Below are 24,295 nucleotides of genomic sequence, written 5' to 3'. Positions count from 1 at the left end.
TCTCACCGTCCCCCCTCGTGCACTGCGGGTTCTAGCCGTGCTGAGCGTAACCCTAAAATTCCCTGCCTCCGCACATTTGCTCACTCTGTCAAGACATGCCCACCTTTCGAAGTACAGCACCGGTGCCCCCCTCTTATTTGAAGCCCTGTGTCTTCCCCTTCCCTTTGCACCCTAAAATTGCACTTCCTTTAAACAGCAGAGTATTTCATATCTCCTTCTTGTTAACCCTGTAGTGCTGTTCCCTGAATCACTGGGGCACCTCTGTAACTCTGCGATATGATAGTGAGATCCTGGATCCATTCATGTTTTTGAAATCTCCCTTGGCAGCCAGCTCGAGACCAAGAGACCGAACGGTTAATTTACTTTGGTTCTCCGCTTCATTTCTTTAGACATGTAACCCGATTTCTCTTCAAGCATCAACAGTTTCAGCAGACTAGTTCGAATTTGTGAACTCTCCTGAAGCTCTCGTTCTGAATCCATTCAGTGCCATCATTATTCCTTCTTCCTCAAGTTCACGCAGGGTAGCACTATAACCTCGAATCGCCGAAAGTCCTAGGATTAAAATGATCACATTTCCTTTGTGCAATAAAATAAAATTAAAATAAAATAAAATAAAATAAAAAAAAATAAAATATAAAAAAATAAAATAAAATAATAAAATAGGGTTCTGCTTCACATTTAAAAAAATTCTATCATTGTTAAGTAAAAAAAATCTTTTAGTATGAAATAATATGATATCTCTATAATATAGGTCATATTTACTTTCTAGGAAAAATACTACAGAATCACATCCTGCTTTCCTTATATTTCAACAGCTTCCTTGCAGTGGGTGTAGGGATGAGCAGGCTGCTGAGCCTGTTGTCACCCATTCCTGTGTCTTGCGGCTCACATTCACAAAGCCCTAAAAGGCTGGCTGCTGCTTCCAGAGAAGTGCTTGGGTACTGCACATCCAAAACACATTTGCCTTCCTATGTGTTTAGGTAGTTTATATTTTGTATGAACAGAACGTTTCAGGGTGGCACCCATTAGCATTGTGCGGATGTGTATGCCACAGTTTCACATTTAGTGCCATTAGGCCCTATTTTTTATTTTTTAATTTTTTTTAAATTTTTATTTATTTATGATAGTCACAGAGAGAGAGAGAGAGAGGCAGAGACACAGGCAGAGGGAGAAGCAGGCTCCATGCACCGGGAGCCCGATGTGGGATTCGATCCCGGGTCTCCAGGATCGCGTCCCTGGGCCAAAGGCAGGCGCCAAACCGCTGCGCCACCCAGGGATCCCCATTAGGCCCTATTGAAACCTAATATTACATCTTTAGAGTCAAACATGGTAGTAGGTGTGTGGTTTTCTTCCCGTGCTGGATTCAACCTGAAAGGTCTCATTGTCTCCCATTGTGATCACACTATAAAGACCTGAGAAAAGAAAATTGGAAAAATGATGAATGAAAAATAGAATTAGTTTCAACAACTAGATATAAATATGGGTGATTTAAAATATAATATAGTTGCAGCATTGAGAATGAAGACCAAACCAAAGTATGTATTTTATATATCAGACACATTTAATGGAGTGCATTATAAAATTCATTTTGGGTGGCTCAGTGGTTTGGCGCCTGCCCTCGGCCCAGGGCATGATCCTGGAGTTCCAGGATCGAGTACCGTTTCAGGTTTACTGCATAAAGCCTGCTTCTCCTCTATCTGTGTCTCTGCCTCTCTCTCTCTCTTTCTATCTGTGTCTCTCATGAATAAATAAATAAAATCTTAAAAAAAATAAAAATAAAATAAAAATAAAATTATTTCTTTTGGTGTGCATTATAAAATCCTTAACTTTGAAATTAAATCACATGATATCTATTCAAATTTGAAGCACTGGTGTTCAATGAAATAATGTACCAAATAACATTTTTTGAATTATTTGCATAAATTAATTTTATCCCAAAATCACCTGTCCCGAGTAATCCCCAATTATTTCATATTAATATTATTTTATGGAAACATACATAAGGGATTACGGTCATGCTTACGCTTCACTAACAGACCAATCTATGACACAAACACAATCCCTTTAATGAATCTTAAAGAAATAAAATGGCAGCATTTTTCAGCTTTTCTAATTGAAACTATGTTATGACCAGTGAGTAGAAGCATCCCTATTGTCTTGGCAAGTCTAGTCCTGCAGTAAAAATATCTGTTTCAGACTTATGCAGACTGACACAATACACTGAGATTTCCCAAATTTGCTAGTTCTCATCCCGTGCATAAAAAATATAAGTATTTTTATAGTAATAAAATTAATTCAAAAGGACTGCAATTGCTATGTGCAGTATTTTGGTTCACACAGTTATATTGCCAAGAATAAATTAATAGCTTGTTTTTTTTCCTTAAATAACTATTCTATTGTCTAAACACTTTAATTTTAAGAAAGGAGTGGACCGTATCTCGAGCAAATCCATGTGTGCACAAATTGCACTACAATGGGAAACTCATGGTCCCCCAGAAGATTATTTGCCCCATTCCCACCAAGGAAATGTGATGAAGTCTTACTGCTAGGATGTTGGCAAAATCAAATATATGGATCGCTCCTTCTAAGAGTTGTGAAACAAGAGATATTTCTGATCATTAATGTAAATGACTTTGAGATAAATAGATCTACTCCAAACACCATCATAATTCTCTCCCTATGGAACATTCTTTCATTTAATAAAAGGAGCACTGCAAATTTCCTTAGACCCTTTTATCTGCAATTAATCCCAACCTTTAGGTCTTTATTTATTTTTTTTTTTAAATTTATTTTTGTTTATTTATGATAGTCATACAGAGAGAGAGAGAGGCAGAGACACAGGCAGAGGGAGAAGCAGGCTCCATGCACCGGGAGCCCGACGTGGGATTCGATCCCGGGTCTCCAGGATCGCGCCCTGGGCCAAAGGCAGACGCCAAACCGCTGCGCCACCCAGGGATCCCCCTTTAGGTCTTTAAATTGAAAGGTATGGCATAGGAATCATAATAGGTGTTATTTTACAAGTTTCTAGTCCTGGGTCTTCATCTTTTTTCTGAAGGTAGGAGAAAAAAAATATTGACTTGACCACTACGATTTATTTTCCACTCAAGCCTTGACTCATCAGAACAGTTACAACATCCAGGAGTGGCACTGGTATTGCAGTGACAGATTTTTTTTTTTTTCCATCACAAAGTTCTTTTTTTTTTTTTTTTTTCTTGTCTCAACCAGTGGCAGGATTGGAAGAGTCAGTTCAGAGTGGGGTATAGGTGTGCTTTCAAATATTTAGCCTAATAGAGAGGCTTTCCCACAAAGCTTAATCTTGGAACACCTATTTACTTAAATGTTTCGAAAAACTTCTCTTCCAGGGGCTCTTGCCAAGGGCTACTCTTCAGGAGCAGCTGTTAGCTCTGTGTCCTGCAGGCAATGGTCTGGGCCTCAGAACTCCTGGAAGTATTATTCCCTCAGCCAGACAGTCATTAACTGTGCTCTCAGGCAAGTTGCTTTCTCCCTTACTTCACTTATAAAATAAACTGTTTGGACTAAATGAAGTCCAACATGGACTTGAGCATTCGCTAGGCTGCATTGGGCCTCTCTCCTGTCTTCTCTTGATCAGAATGCCCCAGACTGTGTAATGAATAGATGTGGACTGTGTCTGTGGTATCCCCCTCTTCACACACACTGAAACATCTCAGTGGCAGCAGGAATGACAACACGGGGCTCAGAGCCACGTGTCGCCACCAGGCACACGTTATTTTGCAATTTAGCTAGGGCCAATGAGGAACTGGATTTTAAACTGTGTTTAATTTTCCTGAATTTAAGTTATAAAACTGTTGGACACACGTAAGCATCTTTGCAGCAACTTGGAGATCTGAATTGCCTTTTTCAACTTTAATGAAATTTAAATGCCGATCAAGTAGATAGAAATTTAGCATTCAAATTGAAATGTCCCGTTAGTCTAATAGGACATACCAGCTTTAATGACTCAGAAAATTGCATTCATAATTCTTGTTTGTTTATATATTTTTAAGTAATCTTTACACCCAGTGTGGGACTTGAACTCATGACCCAGAGATCAAGAGTCAGATGCTCCACTGACTGAGCTAACCAGCTGCTCCTCATTAATATTTACATTGACTACACGTTGAAATGACAATATTTTGGATATTGGGTTAAATAAAGTGTAGTGTTAGGTTAATTTCAGCTATTTAGTGTTTTTAGACCCGTGGCTACTAATAAATTGGAAGCTACAGTTGTGGCCGTCATTCTGTTTCTTTCGGATAATGTTCTTCTAAGGAAAGGCAGAGGTAAAGGATCCTTGCATACCTGCTTCTGAGGGTGTTTGGATTTGATGACTAACCTTGAAGGTTTGTTTGTGCTTAGGTTTTCTCTTTTCCTTAAGTATCTCCTATGGCAGGGGCTTGCAGTGGTGTGAAGGATGAAGGTTGACATCAACACAGAACTGGGGTTCCACAGTTAGAATACTAATTATTACTATTCATAAAGCCTAGGAATACTTTGCTTTGGACGGTCTAATCCTAACCTTAGTAGAGCCCAGTGGAAAGAAAGTCTCACTTTACCTTTGTGTAGATGAGAAGAATGAGTCCCAGAAATGTTCACGATACACTCCGGGACAGAGAGCAGTTAAGTGATGTCATAGCATTGATTGGGACTCTCAGTTATCCCTCATGTTTTGATTATTGAGGTGACCTCGCACCTCCCCAATCCCACCCTTCTTATTCTGAGTGCCCCAAAACCCTTAGGGATAACAGACGTCAAATAAAACTGATGGCTAAGTGTTTTATTGGCTTTGTTGTAGGCTGCTGGGGTTGGAATCTGACTTATTAGATTCTTCACTTTAGGCAAATATCCATATTTCAACCTCTCCCTGAGCTGATTTGTTTTTATTTTTTTTAATTGTGATTAAAAAAACACATCATTATGAAAACTGCTCGCTCTCCTAATAAATTTGTAAGTGTTGAATACAGTATTGTTAACTATACGCACGTGGTTGCCCAGCAGATCTCTAGGCTGTTTCATCTTGCATGACTGAACCTCTATAATCAGTGACGGCAACTCCCCATTCCTCCTGCCTGCAGCTCCTGGCACCCACCATGCTAATTCTGCTTCTAAGAGCTCCACTATTTTAGATACCTCATTTAAGGGGCATCATGAAATACTTGGGCATCTGTGACTAACTCGTGCCACTTGGCACCAAATCTTCAAGTTTTACTCGTGTTGTAACATATGAAAAGATTCCTTTCAAAGGTTGGGATAATAGTAGCATGCACATTCTGGATTTATTGCAAACACCAAAGGAAAGACTCTGCAATATATTAAGGGGTCATTTTATCTTAGCTTTGAATACTTTTATTTATTTATTTTTAACTTTGAATACTTTTAATAATTAATTCTGGGTCCTGTGGAAAATAGCGTGTGGCAAAAAGAAGGCATATTCCCAGCATCAGAGGGTGTGTCCTCCGCCTTCGATAGAAGAGCAGTAACGTCTCCCATCGCTTAAATAAACTTTAGCTAGGCTTCCTTCTGATTCTAGGCCCCTGACTTCCTTTTTCTTCAAGCACGTACTATAGAAAACTTAATGATTGTAAATTGTTTCCCTGCCCCTTTGAGACATATGCCAAACTTTCTTAAAAGACTCTTGCCAGTTTTAAGACTCAGGGATGTCTTTGTTAATCCAGGACCTGAGAGTCATCCCTCTGAAATAATAATCCTCAAGCAAGATATCATCACCCTATCTCAGAGGCCCTGTGGGATAATAGAAACCTAACTTTGATAGACAGCAGTTAGCAAACACATGGCTTAATCACAGCAAAACATTTGTGAATTTAGGAATAACTCAATATGCTCCACACCTTCCACTGGCAGACGTTTCCCAAAGTTCTCCAGTACTTTTCTACTAGCTCAGCCTCTTGATTTCAGCTGAGTGAAATTCAGACTTTAGTTCTGGCCTGTGTCTCCTATTGTAATAGCCTTGAATAAAGTATCCCTTGCCTGTTTTACATTTATTGTTTTAATAAATAAAATGTGTTAGTATATAAGCATTCTTAGAAAAATAATAACTGATTAAATTTAAAATCAAGGGTCATTGTTAAGAAAAAAAAAAAAAAAAGACTAATACAAATAATTCCAAACCAAACCTCAAGGAAACTAGAGAAACTAAAGTACATTAGTTCACTAACATATTATAATTTAGTTATCACAAACTTCTTGGCTTGGGGTTAAAAAATAAATTAAAGCTATTCTATGAGCCTTCTTCTAAGTTAACTTAATCATAGACTCTAAAAAGGTCGTAGGTCTTCCCCCCCATTCTATTTTTGAGACTTTCCTTCCTTCTATCAGAATCTCTGCTTTTTATCTCACATTACATCCATCCCCTGAATTCAGAGGACATTAAATTGGAAATAAAAGTTTCTTCTGTCCACTCATTTTTAAATTTTCAACATTTCTGGAGTTGGCCTTTAATTTAAAACAGCAAACAAGGGCAGCCTGGGTGGCTCAGCGGTTTAGTGCCTCCTTCAGTCCAGGGTGTGATCCTTGGGTCCTGGGATGGAGTCCCATGTCAGGCTCCTCTGCCTGTGTCTTTGCCTCTGTCTCTCTGCGTCTCTCATGAATAAATAAAATCTTAAAAAAAAAAAAAAAAAAAAAAAACAGCAAGCAAAAGAAGGCACTGAAATAGTGTTGTTGGGGATATAAAAATGAGCAAGAGTTGCCTTTGTGTTCAGTGTGTGCACTCTAATTTTTTACAGAAATTACTACAAAGAAGCTTCAGATTGTAAAAGGAGATATAAGTATATTGGTATTTTGAGTGAAATCATAGTTATCAAACCTATTCGTGATAAACAAAAGAAATGTGTATCTTGATTATTTAAGGAGAGATGGAATTTGGAAGGATTACATAAAGAGTGAAAAAGGACAATCCAGTAAAGGGACTAAGATAAGCAAAGACATCCCACTTTTGTCAAAGGGTTTCAAGAATAAGAATTCAGCTAGTTTGGTTGGTACCATAGGGTAGTAGAGTAGTCATGGAAAATATGCTACAAGGGTAAGCGGGGAGTTCAAAAACTGAACTACACAATGTGACTTAGTTGAAAAATCCATGGGAGCCCTTGCAGATTTTTAAAGCAAGATATGATGTGGCAACCTTGTGAGGGCAGAATTGGGATAAAACCAATTAAAAATGGGAACAATGATAAAGAGTATTAAAAAAAAAGTCTTGGCACTACCCAACTTCATGCTTAATAAAAACTTATGTAATCAAAACATGGTGATATTACTTAAAGAATAGACCAATGGGACAAAATAGCCCCGAAACAGACTCATTTAAATATGCTCAACTGATCTTTGACAAAGAAGGAAAGGCAATACAATGGAAAACAGATAGTCTTTTAAATAAATGGTTCTCAAACAACTGAATTTTCAATGCAATAAATAAACAAACAAACAATCTAGGCAGTGACCCTCTAACCTTTAAAAAAAACTAAATCAAAGTCAATTCTAGACCTAACTATAAAATTTAAAACTATAAAAACTCCTAGAGTATAGGACACAAGAAGATCGAGATGACCTTGCCTATAGTGATGACTTTTTAGATGCAATATCAAAGTTGCAATGCATGAAATAAATAATTGATGAGCTGGAATTCATTAAAATTAAAATCTTCTACTCTGCAAAAGGCATTTTCAAGAGAATGTGGAGATAAGCTACAGACTGAGAGTAAATATTTGCAAACGACACATCTGATAAAGGACTATCATCCAAAATACAGAGTGAACTTTTAAAACTCAATAGTAAGAGAATAAAGAACTAGATTTTTTTTAAATGAGCTAAAGGCTTCCACCAACACCTTATTAAAGAAGATCTACAGATGGCAGAAAGCAAGCATGTGAAAAGATGTTTAACATTATATATCACTATGGAATTGCAAATTAAAACAACAATGAGGTATCACTACATATCTCTTAGATTGGCCCCAAATCCAAAGCACTGACAATACCAAATGCTAACAAGGATGTGGAGCAACAGGAATTCCGATTCATTGCTGGTGAGAATGCAAAATGGTGCAGCCGCTTAGGAGGACAGTCGGGCAGTTTCTTCCGTGTCTAAACATATTCTTCCTATATGATTTCACAACAATCATGCTGGTTGGCATTTACTCAAAAGTAACTGCTACTCAAGAGAGATAAGACTTATGTGCCCACAAAATACTGCTCCTTGGTGTTTGGTAATTGCCCAAACTTGGAAGCAACGAAGTTGCCCTTCAGTAGGGAAATGGATAAATAAATTGGGATAGGTCCAGAGGATAAAATATCATCTAGTACTAAAATGAAATGAGCCATCAAGCCATGAAAAGACATGGAGGAAATGTAAATACATATAACTAGGTGAAAGAAACCAATCTGAAAAATATGCATATTGAATGATTCTAAGTGTTTGACCTTCTGGAAAAGGCAAAACTATGGAGACAGTAAAACAATCAGTGGTTGCCAATGGTTAAGGGGGAGGGGAGGATGAATAGGCAAAGAACAGAAAGATAGCGTGGCACTGTCTTTATAATTCCGTATGTATAATACTAGAGTGGCAGATACGTGTAATGTCCACACACATTTGTCAAAACCCTTAGAATGCACAACACCAAAAATGAACCCCAATGAAAACCATGGATTTGGGGTAATAATGACATGTAAGTTAGGTTCATTGATTGTTATGAATATATCCCTTTACGTAAACCTAAACTGCTCTATTAAAAACAAGCAAATGGCCAAAAATCAGATGGGGTAACAAAGGGATAAACTAAAGTGGTGATAGCAATGAGCAAAAGTTTTCAGAAAGTGAGAACCAAGTGGGAGAACAAAAGAGTTAGAGACTCTATAATTTAGAGAATTCAACGGAAATGAGAGAAGACAGTGGAAAAAGAGGACTTAAAAAAAAAGATTTCAGTTTGGATAAAACAGTTTAAAACTTTGGGATGCCTACAAAGAGATAAACTATGGAAGACAGGTAGAAAACAAAATGTTAACAAGAGTCAAAAAACCCCATCGACTTTAACTAAAATTTAATGAGTGCCCCAAACCCTCCCCCACCATAGTCCCGATCTACAGGTGATCTCAGAGAACAAAGAATTCAGGAGGATTAAATACACACTCACCCTCTCCAGTCTCCCTAGACCTTCCACCCAAAAACCAACACTACCCAAGGGGCATATTAAAAAAATGGAATCAAATCACAGTAACAGCAAAGGGACAGTTTTATTCTACTTTGTTTCTTTCACATAGGAAGCTTGAGAAAACAATCCCAATTCTTCTCTTTAAATTTTATTTATCCTCTAATAATATTATAATAGCAGTAATGTAAATTGCAAATTAAATTCATCTAATAGTATGGCAATAGCTGTTTTTAGTGATGCCTCCCAGTCTTTGGCCACATTCACATGCATCCAAGTTAATCACTTTCTGTATACACTGGTTGTAAGTATTTTTCTTTTTCTCCTTTTTTTTTTTAAGGACTTTATTTATTTGTGAAAAAGAGAGCATGTGTGCGTGCATCATCAGAGAGGGACCGAGGGAGAGGCAGATTCCCTGCGGTGCAAGAAGGTCCCAGTCACAGGCCTCCTTCCCAGGACTCCAGGATCATCCCCTGAGCCAAAGGCAGAGGCCTAACCGACTGAGCCACCCGGGTGCCCCAGGTTGTAAGTGTTTTTCACGTCAAGCCATCCTCAGTGGATGGCTGATACCCCAAAGAGTACCAAACTAGGGTACTATACATACATACCTGTGATGAAGTTTACTTTAAAAATTAGGCATCATAAGAGAGAAGCAACAACCATATCAGAATCGAACAATTATAACAATAAACTGTGATAAAAGCTATGTGAGTAGGATCTCTTTCTCCCTCAAAGTATCTTACTGTATGGTACTCACCCTTCTTGTGGTGATGGGAGATGATAAAATGCCTTCATGGTGAAATGAAGTGGAGTTAATGACCTAGACATTGCACCATAGCATTTGGCTACTTTTGACCTGGGTAGAGAAGGATCCTGTGCGTTAGTGTCCACACAGCATCGATATATTCTCAATCTTTGCTGAATGTCCCTTTTTCCTTATCCAGGATACTACATTACTCTTATGTCATGTCTCCTTAGACTTCTTACAGGCTTACATATTTTTGATCACCTTGATAATTTCGAGATATATTGGTCAAGGATTTTGTAGAATGCTGCTCAAGTGGAGAATGATTCATTTTTTTTTTTCCCCATGATAAGACTGAAGTTATAGGTTTGGGGGAGGAAGAACAGAGAAGGGCCGTTGTCATCATATCAGATCAACAGGGGCAAGTACTATCTACATGACGTCACTGTTCATTTTGATCACCTGGTGAAATGGGTGTTTGTCAAGTTTCTCCACACTAAAGTCCTTTTACCCCTTCTCATACTTTTCTCTTTCGAAGGAAGTCACTCTGTGCATCCTACATATAAAGAGTGAGGGATTTTGCTCTAGGTGTTGAGTACCTGCATAAATTACTTGGAGTTTGCAAGGAAGATTTGTCTCTTCTCCACCACTTTTGTGTTCATTCAGTTATTTCTTTACATTAGTTTTGACTCATGGAAATGTATTTTATACATTGGGTTATAGTCCAATGAATAAAATAGTATTGACACTTAATTCCTTTTTACCATTAAAATGAAATGGAGAAATGCACTTCTAGTAATTTTTATATATACACAAAGATGGACAAACACTAAATGGACACATTCTTTACTCCATCACTTCTCACTATATACGTAAACACTTTACTGCTGTTTCCTGGGACGTCTGGGTGGCGCAGCAGTTGAGCATCTGCCTTTGGCCCAGGGCGTAATCGTGGAGACCCAGGACCAAGTCCCACATCGGGCTCCCTGCATGGAGCTTGCTTCTCCCTCTGCCTATGTCTCTGCCTTTCTCTCTCTGTTTCTCGAATGAATGAATGAATGAATGAATGAATAAATAAATAAATAATTAATAGTCTTCAAACAAATTAAATAAACTGTTGTTTCCAAGTTTGCTTTAGCTTCTCTACTAGAAAGCAAGAGCCTTGATGGTGAATTTATCTAACCAGGTCCTGTGGTCAACACATATTCATATCCAATATGTTTATGATAATAGTTTTGGATCTTTCATTGGATTTCTTATTCTTCATTCAGGAATTTGCCCTGCTTCTTAGTTCTGATTCTATCTTGCTTCTCTTCATAAAAGTATCCATATTGATCTTTTTTTGTCGTCTCCCTAATGATTTCTTCCAACTCCTAGATCTGTAATTTTCTTCCTTTTGTACTTATTCCTACTTATTTGGATAACCAGTGGTTGTTGATGATGATTCTTCAGTCAGACAAATAGATTCAAATCTTGTTTCCACCATTTACCAGGTATGTACTCGCAAATTACATAATCTCTCTAACCCCCCTGGGGGGTGTTTTGTATGTTGTTTTTTAACCTGTTAAATAATTTAACCTGTTAATAGTATTCCTAAAAATGCTGTGAGGATTAACAATCACAATTTGCACTTTTAATACAGTTACTATCAAATGTTAAGATGTTAATTATTACTGTTACTGTTTTTCATGACATTCTCCTGTTTTATTGACATTCTTTTTTATTAAGATTTTATTTATTTATTCATGAGAGACACAGAGAGAGAGAGAGAGAGGCAGAGACACAGGCAGAGGGAGAAGCAGGACCCATGCAGGGAGCCCGACGTGGGACTGGATCCCGGGTCTCCAGGATCAGGCCCTGGGCTGAAGGCGGCGCTAACTGCTGAGCCACCCTGGCTGCCCTGGTGTTGACATTCTTATTATTAATTAGACTTTAAGATTCCACTTTATTCTTAGTTGATCAGCGCCATTCTCTTCAGTAGACCTGACCTTGTTAACAGTGAAGCAGAATGAGAGAATGCCTTAACCATCCCAGGCTCCTAACATCCTTGCATATGGCCTTTCTTCATTAAAAATATAATAATGAAGGAAATACAGTGTAACCTACCATGTTATCTGCTATCTGCACAGGCAACAATGAATTATAAGTTGAGGAAATTACGTGGAATGATGTGGGAATTAAGGAATTATGTGATGACATAAACTAGTGGTGCAGTTAATATTCCGTGGAACGTTTCTTCTTGCTCTGAATTATTTTTGGCACGTTGTTTCCCTCTTCACTTCATAAGAATATATATAAGATTTTACCAAGAACTGAATAGAATTACACCTCAGATAAACATTATTTTATGGCCAGAGGCTTATTTAACAAAGTTATACATGAGAATATAAAACTAATTTCAAAACCGACAAATAGTGTTATACAAAAGGACAGAAGACAGAGGCTTGACTTTGAGTTAACAGGGAGTTAGAAGTTTTCTTGTTATCATCATGGCAGTAAGAACATATTTTATGTGAACATGTCGTGCCATTTATTTTTTAGGTTTTGAAATTTCAGATTGTATCTAGCAAAAATTAAAATGAAGCTCCTAAAACCATTTTCTCATAAGAAATTTAAGAGAAATTATCAACCTTTTGTGAAACCACCTTTGGCTTTCAAATCAATGACAACAGTTTTTAAATCTTTCTACTGTATAATGAGAACATGTCAATCTACTAGTATTAGAAAAGGAAGTGGACTGAAATTGTTTGCTCCAAAAGGTATTTTTCACAATGCAAGTTTCCACAATATCTGAATAGGGTGTCACGAAAAACAAATTCTCATAGAACAACAGGGCTATTTGTTGAGTGATGCTATGCATTCTATGTTGACATGTGCTTGTGACAAAATTTGGAGGGAGGACTGAGTTGTTTTTAGTACCAAGGAGAGAGAAAGTACAAATACATCATATAACACTATTTCTTAATTTTCTACAAAATCTAAAAGGATTCCATACAGACTCATCTCTTGAAAGGCTCTTTCATTTAATTATGAATAGTTTGTTGTTAAATAATACGCTTCCAGTAACACAATTTGAAAAAAAATTGTTAAAAATTAAAATTGTATATAAAACTTAAAAAAAAATTGTATATAAAACTTCAATCCAGATATAAGAAAAAATCACTGTTTCTTTCTTCCCATTTTTTTTTGTATATATGTTTTACCACCATTTATACACTGTTTAGAAAGAATCAAATTTACTTTGAGAAATTAATGTTGGAACATTTCCCAAGCTTCCCAACATTTTATTTTCAATACTTCATTTAACGACTGCTTAATATAATGCATTGTGTGAATATACGTTTTAATTTAATCTGCCTTCTTTTAAATAAATATTTAATGTCCTTTCGATACTATAACATAATGCTAATATAAATAATTTTTCAAACAAATCTTTGTGCACCTTACTTATCCCAGTACGCTAGTATCTACTAAACTTGAGAAGTTAGTAACTGAATATTCTGAGACTACACAAGACACCTAAGTTTTCCAGAGTTCTTAATTCTTAATACTTCCTACTTTTTCCTCAGTATATACTATACTTTTCTCATCAACAAGAAACTTTCAAGACAATGATTTATAGAAAGGTTCGGGATCCCTGGGTGGCGCAGCGGTTTGGCACCTGCCTTTGGCCCAGGGTGCGATCCTGGAGACCTGGGATCGAATCCCACATCGGGCTCCCGGTGCATGGAGCCTGCTTCTCCCTCTGCCTGTCTCTCTTTCTCTCCCTCTCTCTGTGACTATCATAAATAAATAAAAAAAATTAAAAAAAAAAAAGAAAGGTTCCCTGTAGCAAAAGAAGAAAGTTACAAGAGATGAAAAGCGATGGGAAAATTAGAGAAAAGCAGTGGAAAGAATTCTATGTAGCCATTAAAGGAATGATGGAAGTTAAGACTAATGATATGGAAATATATTTTAGTATACTTTTATAGATTAAATATTGTATTCTTTTTAGTTCAAATATTTGCATTTGATAAAAATTATTTGTGCTGTGCATATTTAAAGTTATTTCTCTCTCTCTAAATACTGCTATTATGAATACTTGTATGTGTAAGAGTCGTTCTCTCAGGTTACCAATAGTTTCCAAATATTCAAAAATGAAAGTTTAGTTTCTATATGTTTAAGAAGTATATAAGTCATTTATGGAAAAGCAAAAATAAAAAATAATTCAAGATCCAGTGGATTTAAAGAATTACCTCATGTCAAAAATGGCTACTTGGGTCAATTTAAGAAGCTATGGTCAATGTTTTTACTCAGATTACCAAATATCAAGAAGAGGAAGAAAAGTAAACAATAATGTCAAAACCTGTGGATATTATATAATTTCATTTTATTAAGCCATTTGGAAAAGGCTACAAATAATAAAAGTTGAAACATTAGTGACAGCACCATCCATATTATATAAGAAGAGGCACATTTTTCCAAGTATTAAAAGAATTTTCTCTGGAAAAATATGGCTCTAAAATACTTTTTGCAAATCATATATCTGATGAGAGGTTAATACCCAAAATATATTAAAAAAAAAACTCACGCAACTCAATAGCAAAAATCAAAACAGAACAATCTAATTTAAAAATAGGCAGAGGATCTGAGTAGATGTATTTTCAGAGAAGACATACAGATGCCCAATATACTCATGAAAATGTGCTCAGCATTACGAATCATCAGGGAAATACAAATCAAAACCACAATAAGATGTTACCCTATATGTGTTAGAATGGCTATTATCAAAAGGACAGGAAATAGTAAGTGTTGTTGAAAATGTGGAGAAAAGAGGACACTTGTGCATTGTTGGTGGGAATGTAAATGGATTACGGCCATTTAAATATGAATATTTTTTAGCCATAAAAAAAGAAATATTGCCATTAGCAACAATATGGATGGATCATGAGGGCATTTTGCCAAGTGAAGTAAGTCAGACATAAAAGGACAAATGGTCTCACTTATAGGTGTAATCCATAAAATAAATAAATAAGAATTCATAGATGCAGAGAAAAAAATGGCAGTTACCACAAGTAGGAGGAATGGAGAGTGAGAGAAATGGGTGTGGGGAAGAAGAAGTACAAATTTCCAGTTATGAAACAAGTAAGTTATGGAAATGTAACAGACAGCTTGATAGCTAGTTTAATAACAGTATCCTGCATATTTGAACGTTACTAAGAGAGTAGATGTTAAGGTTCTCAGGACAAGAAAATAAAATTTTATAATGGTGAAGTATATTAACTAGATTTATTGTGATCATTTTGTAATATATACAAATACCGAATCATATTATTGTACATCTGAAACTAATAAAATGTTATGCCCATTATATCTTAATTTAAAATTTGAGGATAAATTATAAACAGAAAAAAATAGATGCTGTTTTTTGAATATCATACTTATTATATATGTAAATATAGTTTTTTTTTCAAGATGTATTGATTTGAGAGAGAGAGAGAGAAAAAAAAAAAAAACACGTGAGAGTGTGGGGAGGGGCAGAGGGAGAGGGAGGGAGAGAATCCTAAGCAGACCCCCTCCCTGAGCACAGAGCCTGACCTGGGGCTCGATCCCATGACCAGTGAAATCATGACCGGAGCTGAAATCACAAATCGGATGCTTAACTGATTGAGCCACTGAGGCACCCCTGATCAACCAATTTTTATTCCTACTTATACTGAGTAGGTGACCCATTTTTACAGTGGAGTTTAAAAATATTTCTTCTGATGAAATTGCCTCCTGTTTAAAAACTGTCAATAGTTTCCTATGGGTTCAGTTGTCTCCCCGCTTCCCTTTACCCATAGGGGTCTCCTTTCATTTCTTAGAACACAACGTGCTCTTTACAGATGCAAGGATTTCATAGGTATTGTCCTCCCTACCTTTCTCTTCTTTTTACCTAATATATTTGTTGTCATACTTCAAGCTAAGCTGGCCTTTGACTTCAGAGTAGGATTTCCTGGCCATAACTGTTACACATATTTAGGCAAGTCTCCAACTTTGTCTTTTTGTTTCACAACGTATTTTTCATTTGCAACATTTTTCACGATTGAAATTAAAAAAAAAAAAAAAACATGGCTTTTAGTTCATGAAATCCATGCAATTTGAACAGTGTATACCAAACTCACAGCTCTAGCATCACCATCTGAGACATTGAATTCCCCAGAGTAAATTATAATAAATATTTATTGAGAGAAGTTTGGAAGGGAAGTGGAAGAAGGGAAGAGAAAGTTTTAGAACCCAGAAATCCATTCTTATTTTTAAATCATAAAAACTGAAGAACTTTGCATGTCCTGGAAGGGAAAAATCTTTACATTTTTGAACTAATGAATACCTAGTTTAAGTATTAACAGAAATCTATAATTTATATCCCCTCTGTTCGGCAACATGGAAAAGTGCAAAGATTGATGGCTTCAGGGCTGTCAGACCTTGGTTTACATCTAAACTACTAGTTAGTTGTGTGGCTTCAGGTGGATTTAACCTACTAGTGTTGACCTAAGCAAGTTGAACAAGTGCACTGACCCATTCCTTTGAGTAGAATCCTAAAGGTCAAAGTCTAGAAACCCGAGGTGCTCGGTCTCACACAACCCTAGAGAGAAACGTTACGATGTGAAATATATTCGTGATAACTTGACTGGAAAAAAAATGGCCCACCAGGCCTGCCTTCAGATGGCAGACAAGTGATATGGAACCTGGTTAACGCCACTTTGAACCAACCGTAAAGGGCCTCAGAGTTAATTTCCACTAATCCCCCATTCTATTCCAGCAGCAACTTTTGAACCAAATAGATACTGGAGTTTAACCAAACTAAAGAGACATGGAGGAGGATTTCTCTGTAATTTTTGAAGTTATATTCTGACCAGTGTCTCAGAACTTTCAGGAACTGGGGAGGGGGGATCTCTAGAAATGACAGCAAAAATATAATCCGACAGTTTAGAGGAAACTTTCTAAAACAATAAACCTGCCCCCCCCCCAGGTGGCTCAGTGGCTCAGGGGGTGATCCCAAGGTCCCTGGGAGTCCCCCATTGGGCTCCCTGCAAGGAACCTGTTTCTCCCTCTGCCTGTGTCTCTGCCTCTCTGTGTGTCTCTCATGAATAAGTAAATAAAATCTTTTTAAAAAATAAACTATTTTCTCAAGTGTAGAAATATAAAACAATATCTTCATTGCATTGCAGAGTGGCCGCAGTGAGAGAAGACAGTATATAATAAAATCCAAGCCTGAGTTGAGCACGCTGATAGAGCTTCATAAATGTTTATAAGCCCATGACTCAGAGAATTCTTATTCAAGTCTATTAGGCTGAATTGTGCTGACTGGGGCAGCTAAGGGGGCAACGTGAGAATTAAGCTCATAATCTTTGCCTACTTAGTCCTAGGATAGAAACCACTACATTTCAGTCATACTCTGCTTTACTAAAGTCTTTTGTGTGAGGGTTCGAGGCATTTTGCATTCTATACATTGAGCTATCTTTCAATAATGGACAGTATATAGCTCAGGGGAAAATGGACCATGAAAACTTCCCTAATGTCATGTCTTAAGACTTAAAATGAAATTTATTCCGACATCTTATTTTATACCACCTGGTTTCTAATCATGAGGAAGTATCAGATGAACACAAATTGATGGACATTCTACAAAATGACTGCCTCATACCTTCAAAAATGTCAATGTCAGGATGCCTAGGTTGCTCACTGGTTGAGCATCTGCCTTTGGCTCAGGGTGTGACCCCCAGTCTGGGGATCCAGCCCCACATCAGGCTCCCTGCATGGAGCCTGCTTCTCCCTCTGCCTGTGTCTCTGCTTCTCTCTGTGTGTCTCATGAATAAATAAATAAAATCTTTAAAAAAATAAAAAAAATTCAGTGTCAAGAAAGTCAAGGAGAGAGCGAGGAAGTATTCCAGGTGGAAGGATACCAGAGAAGCATGGTACTGGGGGCAGTGCCCATGATGCTGGATTGGATAACATCACTGGGGCAAATGCCAAAGCTTGAATGGAAACTCAGGATGAAAGATATATGTGTGTTCTTTGTACTGGTATTACAACTTTATTGTAAGTTTGAAATTGGTTCAATGAAATTTTAATAATTATTAAATCATTACCTATTATAATACTTTTAATAATTATAATTATTTATAACAGCTATTTATTATAATTATCATAAATTAGTTATAATAATTCTCCTTTTCCTCCTTCATCTCTCTCTCCTCCTCTTCATCCTTCTCCTCTCCTTCTATTTCTCTCCCTCCAAATTCTCCTTCTTTGTTTAGAAAAAGGGTATAACAGTGGCCCTCTTTTTTTGTGTGATAATCTTAAAAATATATGCTATAAAATATTTTAACCACAGAAACTATATATAAATTAAATAATTATTCCTGTTGTTATTGTCTCTGTTATTGTGGGTGATGTAATTGTCGTCACTATTATAATTATTATCATTGTTATTATTATTATTATTAGTAGTAGTATTACTATAGCTTTTTGGTTGGCCAAGGAATTAAAAATAATAATAATAATAATAATAATAATAATAATAATAATATTAGAACACTTACAAAGCAAAGTGTATCAGTAAAATTTCTAGGACTTCATATCAATTAATTTAAAAATGACAATTATGCATTTGGGCTCTGGTTGGTGATCTCTTCAAATACTATAAGATACATTTTATATTCTGGAATTAAGTTTACAGGTAAACTGAAATATATAATTCCAAGGCATGATTAATTTGTAATTTTGGAAATGTGTCTGTCATTAATTTTCCTTTTCATTTCCTTCTCTTTGGTCTACTACATTACAAACTACTTCAGGCACAACATATCCAATATCCACTACATTTCAGGTCCTAGATATATCAAGAAAAAAAGGAACTCAGTTTTCTACTTAAGTTCAAGCAGTTAGACTACGTAAAAATTTTCATCTGCGGAATATTATTGTAGATAAAGGAAAATACTTAAAGATCAACTATGTCCCAATGTGAACTAAAAAAAAAAAAATTCCTGTTCATATGTATGAAAAATTACAAATACATCACAAATGTCTAATCTGTTAAATGTACTATATTATATAAGAATATGCTGTAATATTGATCACACTAAAAAATAAATTTGTGGGGCACCTGGGTCAGTTTCACATCTGACTCTTGATTTCAGCTCTGGTCATCATCTCAGGCAGGATCTTGAGATGAGCCTTGCATAAGACTCTGCACTCGGCAGGGAGCATGCTTGAGATTCTCTCTCTCTCTCTGTCTCTTCCTGCTCCCTAAAATAAGTAAATAAATCTTTAAAAAATTTTAAGATAAATTTGTTACTATCTTGTAATGACTGGAGTATCTTAAAGAAAAGCATAAGTACACACACACACACACACACACACACACACGGGTTCTCCTCTCATAATCTGCAAAGGGCAAAGAAAAAAAACCAAAGTTATAACTGTATGCATATTGCTTCTTCATGAAGGAGTGTAGCAAATACCTGCACAGGGTCAGAGTTGCTGATAAGATTGTAACTGATGGAAATAACCTTCCAGCTTAGGGAACACATAACAATTGATTTTAGAACACATACAATTTTTCAAGATCCACAAAGTATCTTTGCTCTTATAAATCCAAAATCAAAGATGGGTTAGATATGTAATATACACTAAGGCTAACACCATGAAAGAGCCCACCAAACTTGGCCACAATATCATGAAATACTGAATAATTCAACCACTTTTGTACAGTGATGAAAAAGAAGGTTCTAATTATCTTTGAAATGATTCTGACTGTTACTACTTTTAGTATTGATCCACAATGCAAATTCCCTGGAATTTTATCGGCATGACCAAAAAACTAATTAGTTTTAAAACATACAAACATCTTTTGCTTCATATGATTTGAGGAAGTTCTTTTGATTAAAGTTGGAATTATTTTGATTTGTTCTGTTTTGTTTTAATTTTAATTGTTCAAACTCCGTTTAGACTTCTACATTGGATACCTTCTCGAAGATGATTATGCAACATTCTATTCACAAATGTAGATGTGAAAATGAGAATATTGATCTATAAGGAATTTCTTCTTCTTCTTCTTCTTCTTCTTCTTCTTCTTCTTCTTCTTCTTCTTCTTCTTCTTCTTCTTCAGAAAGAGAGTACATATGTATGAGAGAAGGTGGAAGGACAAAAAGAGAGGGAGAGAACTTAAGCAGGCTCTACTCCCAGCATGGAGCCATATTTCATGACCTGAGCCAGAATCAAGAGCTGGACCAGTAACTGACTAAGCCTCCCAGACACCCTTTGCTATAAGAATGTTTTTAAACTTAATTCTTTGAATTTCTGATTGTATGCAAGGTTGTTAGAGGTCCCTTAAGAGGGTAGAGGAGGTTGAGTAGGAGGGAAGATACAGATGCTTATCACCTGAGATGAAAAGAAAATGTTCTATTTTTTTTACATGTATTCAAATATTGGACTTCTTGCATGAAATGTATTTGAAAATATTAAAATTAAACACAAAACTTGCCCTGCTCGAAGAATAACATCAACCTTTTAATTTTGATTTTTAGAGACAACAATAAGGTTAATTTCAATTTGACATGGATGAATATGATTCTCTGATGAAAACCTAGAGATACACATTAAAAATGAATGCCTGAATAAATATTAGCTATTTATCTTTAAGACTTGATTTTCCCTTTGTCGTTCTAATTTTAAAAGGTTATTGAGCATTACTGAGAGAGAGAGAGAGAGAGAGAGAGACTTCATACCACAATTTTATTGCATAAAAATGTTAAGGATGTATAAGATAAAACGGTCCTGGTAGCCCAGTTGAATGTGGTTAAAAAAATAAAAGTAAATTCAAGGCCTACATTGCTAGTTCTAGAAGACATCTGAAAAATATTTGCAGGACGCCTGGGTGGCTCAGTGGTTGAGCATCTCCCTTTGGCTCAGGTCATGATCCCAGGTTCCTGGGATCGAGTCCTGCATTGGGTTCCCTGCAGGGAGCCTGCTTCTCCCTCTTCCTGTGTCTGTGTGTCTCCATCTGTCTCTCATGAATAAACAAATAAAGTCTTTTAAAAAAGAAAAAAAAGATTTGCATGATGACTATGATTGGGCATGTTCTCTTCTTTTTCTAGCCTTTGCTTCTACAAACACACACACACACACACACACAAGAGATATATGCACAGAACACACACAAATTCTTACATGCTCATTGACATCTCAGTAAGAGGCTATGTATATACTCAGTTCAGTAATTTCTTAGTAAATTCTGAGCCTGAGATAGTGATAAGCTTAGTCATTGTGGAACATTTATGGAAGGATTTTTTTTGGAAGGATTTATAAGACTTGTTATCTCTATTCATATAGAAATAAGAGCAACATTTATTAAGTTGAATAGTCAGTCTGAAAGCCATCAGTCAGTTCTCTACTACACACACACATGCACACACACACACACACACACACATCTCATAGAAATCACAGTCAAAACTAGACTTTTCTTCTCTATTGTTCTAAGTATTTATTTAACATGCATTTATTCATCCAATATTCATAACAACCATAACAAGAAAATACTATTAACATTTTCAGTTTTCAAGTGAAGAATCTAAGGAAGAGGTTGATTTAGTTGTTTTTTTTCTTTACATGCAGCCAGTAAGCAGCAGAATTGAGATTCAAACCATGTTGAATAGCTTTAGAGTCTACTTTTAACAGCTCTTAATAAGTGGGCATACTACCTGCTAGAGGCATCATGATTCCAACTTCAAGCTATATCATGATGTTATAATTATCAAATCAGTGTGGTCCTGGCACAAAAACAGACACCTAAAAAAACAAAAACAAAAACAAAACAAAACAAAACAAAACAAACAAACAAACAAACAAAAACAGACACCTAGATCAATGGGGCAGAAAAGAGAACCCAGAAACAGACCCACAGCTATATGGTCAACCAATTTTTGACAAAGCAGGAAAGAATATCCAAGAGAAAAAAGACAGTCTTTTCAGCAAATGGTGCTGGAAAAACTGGACAGCAGCACACAGAAGAATGAAACTGGATCACTTTCTTACACCACACACAAATGTAAATTCAAAATGGATAAAAGACCTGAATGTGAGATAGAAAACCATCAAAATCCTAGAAGAGAACACAGACAATCACTTCTTTGGCCATGGCTGTAGCATTACTAGACATATTGCCAGAAGCAAGGGAAACAAAGCAAAATGAACTATTGTGACATCATCAAGATAAGCTTCTGCACAGTGAAGGAAATAATCAACAAAATTAAAAGGTAGCTACAGAATGGGAGAGGATATTTGTAAATGACATATCTGATAAAGGGTTAATATCCAAAATATATAAGGAACTTATCAAACTCAACACCCAAAAAACAAATAATCCAGCTAAGAAATGGGCAGAAGAAAAAAAAATAAAAATACATAAAAATAAAAAAATAATAAAAATTTAAAAATCAAAATTAAAATAAAAAAAAAAGAAATGGGCAGAAGGCATGAATAGACAGTTTTCCAAAGAAGATTTCCTATGGCTCACAGATGCATGAAAAGATGCACAATATCACTCCTCATCAGGGAAATTACAAATCAAACCACACTGAGATACTAGCTGATACCTGTCAGAATAGATAAAATGAACAATACAAGAAATAACAGGTGTTGTAGAGGATGTGGGGGGAAGGGGAACCCTTTTGCACTGTTGGTGGGAATGTGAACTGGGAACCACTGTGGAAAACTGTGTGGAGGTTCCTCAAAAAGTTAAAAGTAGAATTACCCTATAATCTAACAATTGCACTATTGGGTATTTACCAAAGGATAGAGAAATACAGATTTGAAGGGGTACATGGGCCCTGATGTTTGTAGCAGCTTTATGAACAATGACCAAACTATGGAAAGAGCCCAAATATCCATTGACTGATGGATGGATAAAGAAGAAGTGGTATATATACACAACGGGATATTCCCCAGTCATCAAAAAGAAAGAAATCTTGCCACTTATAATGACATGGATGGAGTTAGAGTGTATGATGCTAAGCAAAATAAGTCAGAGAAAGACAAATACCATATGATTTCACTCATTTGTGTAATTTAAGAAACACAACAGATGAACATATGGGAGAGGGGATAAAAGAGAGTGAGAGAAACAAACCATGAGAAACACTTAGTGATAGAGAACAAACTGAGAGGTGATGAAGGATGATGGGTGGGGGATGGACTAGATGGAAGATGGGGGTTAGAGAGGGCACTTGTTATGATTGATGATCCTGGGGTGTTGTGTGTAAGGGATGAACCACTGAATTCTACTGCTGAAACTAATATTGAAGTGTGTGTTAACTAACTGGAGTTTAAATAAAAATTTAGGAAAAAAAAAGTTTATAACTTATCATTACATTACATTCAGTGATTTTGTATTGTCACTTCTGTTTCATGGATGATGAGTCAAAACTTGGAGTAAATTTGCAGAGTATCACATACCCAGGGATGAGGCAGGAGAAAACAGGATGTGAATACAACCTGTCAGACTCCAAGGTCTCTACTCTTACACATGTTGCTTGGCACTAGGTTCGTTATACTAATGTTCATAGCAGAAAAGTCATTTGAAAACAGATAACAGAGCAGCCTGGGTGCCTCAGTGGTTTAGCGCCACCGTTGGCCCAGGGTGTGATCCTGGAGACCCAGGATTGAGTCCCACTTTGGACTCACTGCGTGGAGCCTGCTTCTCCCTCTGCCTGTGTTTCTGCCCTCTCTCTCTCTCTCTCTCTCTCTCTCTCATGAATAAATAAGTAAAATCTTTAAAAAATAAAAAAAAAGGAAAAGAGATAACAGGCTCCAACATCATTTGTAAGGGCTTAATGTGTGACAGGGTCTACAGCAGTGAGGGGACCTCATTAAAGTAGCTTGCAAATGCCTTACAGCAGAGCAGAAAGTCAGGATCAGCCAAAGCTCAGAGAACACTCTTAGCTTCTCTCTACTGCATACAATATTATTTGTGTAGGTCAGAATAGAAACCACCCCCTGCCTTTAAGAGAAGGTGCTTGAGGACTCAAGGACGTGGTGAATTACAGGTACATTTAGTCTTACAATGCATTCTGCTCAGAATTTTGAGGTGTTTATATTTTAACTTACTAAGCTTATGTCGAATCAATCTTAAAAATTAATGGGTATCGTTTTTTGACATTATGATTATGATTCTTTGATACCTCTCATTGGAAGACACACTTCGTTGCATCCCTTCTGCTTATCTATCCTAATGCTCAGTCTCTTGTGAACAAGTGTGCTTCCTCGTGCATTGTATTCTTCAGGATTTGCAAGCAAAGTAAGAAGCTGGACAAGTACTCAGCAGATGTGAGAAATGCTGAGGGGAAGATTTG

The 24,295-nt window shown here is 36.4% G+C and overlaps 1 long non-coding RNA gene across 1 annotated transcript; it reads right to left on the bottom strand.

The window, feature by feature from the left end:
• Positions 1–1,068: 1,068 nt before the first annotated feature.
• LOC112667975 (uncharacterized) lies at positions 1,069–22,203 on the bottom strand. Its single transcript, XR_003141360.3, has 4 exons — positions 22,018–22,203; positions 19,048–19,190; positions 9,933–10,031; positions 1,069–1,412 (listed from the first exon to the last, which is right to left on the bottom strand). It is a non-coding gene; the product is annotated as an uncharacterized LOC112667975 (long non-coding RNA).
• Between the last annotated feature and the right edge of the window lie 2,092 nt (positions 22,204–24,295).

Source organism: Canis lupus, chromosome 21 (assembly GCF_003254725.2).
Source record: "Canis lupus dingo isolate Sandy chromosome 21, ASM325472v2, whole genome shotgun sequence".
Lineage (NCBI taxonomy): Eukaryota > Metazoa > Chordata > Mammalia > Carnivora > Canidae > Canis > Canis lupus.
The sequence above is the reverse complement of the archived record's forward strand: the minus strand, read 5'-3'. Positions and strand labels throughout refer to the sequence as shown.